Source organism: Gracilinanus agilis, chromosome 6, assembly GCF_016433145.1.
Source record: "Gracilinanus agilis isolate LMUSP501 chromosome 6, AgileGrace, whole genome shotgun sequence".
NCBI classification, from domain to species: Eukaryota; Metazoa; Chordata; class Mammalia; order Didelphimorphia; family Didelphidae; genus Gracilinanus; species Gracilinanus agilis.
The window spans coordinates 147,531,160-147,536,936 of NC_058135.1; positions in this window are offsets into that span (position 1 = coordinate 147,531,160).

Genomic DNA, 5,777 nt, shown 5'->3' on the forward strand with positions numbered 1-5,777 from the left:
CCTTGGCTGTCCTGAATCCAAAATGCTCCCCTTCTCAAACTGGGCTGTTGGTGGTGCTGGCAAGACCTTTCTCTTACTTTCTGAAAAGGCAGTCAGGCTTAGAGTTCATATAATCCATGCTACCCATGAGCCACATATCTACATATTTAGCCAACCTTCAGTCACATAAACTTCACTAGTATATTTACATTTTCAAACCTTATACTTGTAGAGGTAAATATAGTTACATTACCAAAAGGTAAGAGTAGATAGATCAATCAACAAGTGTTTATTAGGTTCCTACTCTGGAACTGGCTAGTTCCTGGGCTTTTCTCCTGGATCACCAGAGATTCCTTCCCCATTAATAGAAGTTTTTCCTTGGAATCAGGTCTTCAAAAATACCCTATAACCCATGTTAGAATTATAGATTTTATTCTATATAAATGAATATTATTGATGCATATTCTAGAAAGGAAATGACAGTCTGGTAGGATTGGCATCTTCATAATATCTGATACTAAATTTATTAACCTGGAAATACCCCTCCCTAAGACAAGACCACTTTTGAAATGTTCACCATCCTACATATAACTGAGCACAGAAAATCCCCATTTACATGTTCTTATAACCATTTCCTATTTAGAAGACACATCAGGCCAAGCAGTTCTCTTTAAACTTAGTTCTACCCGACAGGTTTCTAGGGGATGGATTTGATTGTCTGCCAACTGGAAAGAAGAAAATTGATTCCTAAAATGAGAATTACATTGTTTGTGGAAGTCTTGCAAGATGGAATCCACATCTTCTGTTCTGTTATCAAAGGTAACAAAGTATTGACAACTTACAAAACATCCCTATTTTATTATATCCTTCCGTAATAGTAACAACAATGGTATTTTTAAAAATGGGCATGATGCTCTCTTAAAGAGAGGGAGCAGGTATGAGGAGCTTGTTAGACCTGAGGAAACACATTGTCACCTTCTTGTGTTCCATTTAAGAACTTGATGTGACTAACACCACAACATTTTTCTCATGAGAACTCCATTGTACCTAAATTTAGGAAAACCTCAGTTTGAGTGTTGCCTCAGATGCTAATTCGCTAAGTGACTGGACAAATCATTTCATTTTTATCAGTCTCATCTTTTAAATCTCTAAAATGGGGGTAATAATAACATCTGCCTTTTAAATGGTGAGAATCAAATGAGGCAATAAATGCAAAACATTTTGCAAACCTTAAAACACACTATTTAATTGTTAGCTATCGTTATTAGGCACAAACAGAGTATCCTATGTAATATCAATTTCTGATAAGCAAAATGGAGAACAGGATGAGTGACAACCAACAGTTTTAGAATTTGGAACTTACCCAGATGCCATGAGCCAGGGGGCAAAAAATAGTTACTGCCAGGACTATAAAAGGCAGAAAGAAGCTAGATCAAGATTTTTTCTCACTCATGAGAAGGGGCCCGGGATGGTTGGGAGGGTAGCCCAACCAACCTGCTTAGGTTACCTGTATCCTGTTTCACAAGTTATCACGTTCTCAACTTCTGGATAGAGCTGTGCTGTACACTGATTATTTATCATCAAGGAAGAATACCATCAATCCTCAATGCACCTGGTTAGGGCCAAGGGTGCCCTGGCCTGGCCTGAAAGCCACAGAGAGGAGAACCTCTCCAGCAGACAATCTCAACCTGATCAATCTGTGATTGCCAAACCTCATCATCATTAGTCTAGTGTAGTTTCCCAACACCTCCTTCCTCCAATCCCTGATCCTTCCCCTGACTTTGTTACAATTAAATCCTAAAAGCTTACCTAGCTGAATGCTGTCATTATTCTAAAGTTCACTACCATATTCTTTGGATCTAAGGGGAAGGGATCATTCCAAAAAGATCAAATCGCAGTCATAGGTAGTACCCATCAAGTTAAAGCCAGGATAAGGGTTCCAAGAAGCTGTGTGATCTAATTCACAGTTTCTCACTTGATCACTTAGTCCTGGGTACTGTTAAGGGAGGTGTGTGTGTATTCAGCTGAGCTCCATATACTTTGTGGGACTGGTGTTCACTATCACAACTGGGTGTTCACCCAAGTTTCCCACCTCACCCAAGTTTCCCACCTCACTCAGCTTAGGTCCTTAGACCATCAGAGGACCTTGGGCCATCTCTCTATCAGGCCCTGTTCAGTATCATCACACCACCCATAACACCTATTTGAGTCTTATGGGTAAAAGGATAGGACTTGAAAGTTCTTATAAGAATTTGAAAGTCAAGTGAAAGCTAAGGGCTACCATTTATTCTTCAGAATCATCATGGAAGTGACTTTCTTTGTGAACCCTTAAAATCATATCCCCAGACTAGAGATATTTGAGATATTCTTAGGTAGCACTATTTTAACATAAAACTTATTATTAGTAGTATCTGATACTTGTATAGCTCTACAAGATGTGAGCTAGACAGCTTTTACAAATGAGAAACTGAGGCTTAAGTGATCAAGTGACTTTTTACATCACATAACTAGTAAGAATTAGGGTCAAGAATTAGAATGTGAGTCTCTCAAGTCCTCATCTTATACTCATTCCAATCTTTTAATACTATGTGACATGCAACACTGAGCTTATACACTCAGAGATAAATTGGGATAGCTTATGATTGATCAATGTAAGCAATCATGGTGATTCTCATCAAAGAAAAGATTGCCCCTGTCTTCTCTCCTTCATCTTTGTTACCTAAAATTTTGAGATTCCTGATTCGACTTTCTGCTTTAGGCGTGCTGACAGTCAGGCTTAAAACCAAGCCACAGCCTGACTAATCTAATATAGACATCAGAGTGGGTACATTTTGGTAAAAATACTACTAACCTTAAAAATTTATATAAGGGCAGCTAAGTAGCTCTGTGAATGGAGGACCAGGCTTGGAGTTAGGAGAAGATAAGATAGAGATACTTTGGATTTAAATCTGGCCTCTAGACACTTCCTAGCTGTGAGACCCTGGCCAAGCCACTTAACCCCAATTGAGTAGCCCTTACCTCTCTGCTGCCTGGGAACCAGTCTTAGTATTGATTCTAAGATAGAAGGTAGGGGCTTAAAAAATTATATAGATGTGAGTTCTCATTTCCTTAATAACTGATCCAGATTACCATAGAACAATTATCTGTGCTGATCCTTAAAGAGGTGAGTACTGTCCCAAACTCTGCCAATTTAAAAAACCCTTTTCCCTAGTAGCATAAACATAAGAACTGGAAAAGGCATTATAGAATCATTTTATTCTTGTGTGTAGATTTGGATTCTCCACATACTATATTTGTTAAGGAACAGAATGGAAGGCCCATTTTATTGTTAGATGAATGTGGAAGGGGAATTGTTATTTTATTTTATTTTTGGCTTAGGTGGCCTAGCTCATGAGTTAAGAGGAAAATTGGGGTGGGAGGAGCAGGAGAGACATAATTTATATTTTTAGAAATTTGCTCCTCTGTTAGGAACATAAAATAAAGAGCTTGACCATTTTTTCAGTCAGGAGCCAAGATTTACCAGAATTGTGAGAAAATAAAATCTGTAATTATTTCTTCAGAACTTTAATGCTCAATTTACATGGTATTTTGTTTAGAACCAACATGTTTCCATTATTTATATTCACTTGTATGTGAAATTTAGTGTTTGCCATTCTTTGTTTTATTAAAAAGCAATAGATAAGACAGAGAATGAATATGTTTTTGTTGATATTAGTTTAAAGAATAAGTCATTCTGATTATATGGTCATATTGGGGAGTTATATTTCTTCCTCATAGTTTCCATTATTCTATTGTTAAGTTTATAATTTTAAAAATTACTTTAAAAGCATTTTGAGATGTCTAGCAAGACTAAAGCATAAAAACTCATAACTGAGTCCAATCTCCTAAAAGTCCATTTACTTCAAATAGTGAGAGAGACACACAGAGAGAGACAGACAGAGAGAGAGAGAAGAAAAAATAGAAGCAGAAGAAAATGACAATGATGGAGGAGAGGGAAGGGAAAGGAGAATGGCCAAAAAAATCTACCCCCTCCATCCAGTCATTTCAAAGAAAGGGAGAAGAAGCACTCAAATAAATGTGTGAACCACAATAACCAAAAGCTCAAGCATGATGGATGAATATAATGGAAGAAAAAAATGTATTGAGTACACTAGAGGAAAAAATAAATCAACATAAAAATGGAACCAAAACCAATGTTAGAACTATTGAAAAATGTAGAAACATGGACAATAAGTACACTGACTGAAAAAAACCAAGAACTAGGATTAATTAAAAATTAAAAAGAAAATGCTATAAAATAGAAGGAACAAGATAAGAGAGAGATATTGTAAAGCTTGGAAGTATTTGTTGGAAAAAACAAAATTATGGATTCACTGAAAAATACAATTTCTTTGGGAAGACATCATGGCAGAACACATGAGGGAAAATAGAAAAACAAATTTTAAAATTGACCCAGTTCAGAGATGTTTGATAACTTTACAAGCAAAAGTAATAAAACTAGAAGACAGAGTTCATAAACAGTCAGAGAGTTATCAGATTCTCTGAAAAATATTAAGGTTAGTGGGATCACCATATTTCAGAAAATTATGCAAAAAATGTCTCAGATTTATTGAAACCAAGGGACAGATTATAACTTGATAGAATCCACAGGACACCAATAAGGTTCAATCCCAAATTCAACTCATCCTTATACATTGCCATCAAACTTCAAGTCCACAATGACAAAGAGATGAATTTACAGGTGCTCAAGAATGAAAATACTATATTTCAAAGATTAATCTGAATTACATAGGATTATTTTCACTCAACACGTGGATAGGAAAAATTAGAATATATGTCAAAACTTAAGAGAAATTGGACCACATCCCTAAATCAATTAACAAGCTAAATAAACTGAGTACTCTTTTTGAAACTTAAGATGACTAGTTAGAAAAATACAAGAATTTCAGAAATTCAGAGACAAAACCAAGCTTTGAGGTGGCTTTCAATATGTAAATCTACCAGAAAGTACCAAGGTACTTTGGTAAATCCAAAGCAATATTTACAATCAGAAATGACTAATCATTGACTCAATGTAAATTACATAGAGGAATAGGAAAATATTAGGAGTATTATTTTGCTCAAGAGCTACTATTTTGTAATTATTTTTAGAGGGAGAAGCAATACAACAAATATTCATTTGATTAGGAACTAGTTCTATGTAAATGACATAGGGAATGGCAAAGCTGTAATAACTTTGATTTGATCAATAACTGTCTAAATATAAATTTCATAGAGGTCAAAGTCAGTATCAAGCATTTAATGAGTGTCTACTATATACCTGGCACTTGGCTAAGCACAGGGGGAAATCTGTAGTGTAATTTGGTATAATAACTAAAGAACAAAACTCAATATATCCAAAACTGAATTCATTACCTTCCCCCCAAAAAAACCCTCCTCTTAGCCTAATTTCTCTATTACTGTTAAGGGCCCCACCCGCCCATGGTGCTCCCAGCTTGAAATCTAGGTGACATCCTTGACCCTTCACTCTCTAACATCCCATATCCAGTTGTTTGCCAAGTCGTCAATTTTACCTGTATTTCTCTCCTCTGAAGCTATTCTAGTGCAATACCCATCATCTCACCCCTGGACTATAGATATGTTGCTCATGAGTAGCAACTGGTTTCTGGGTCCCAGGTTTTTCTCCATGCTAGTTCATTCTCCACTCAGCTATCAATGTCTTCCTAAAGCACAGCTCTGATCATTCCCTCCATTCTATAAATCCAGTGCCTCCCTAGCATACTTATAGTATCCAATAG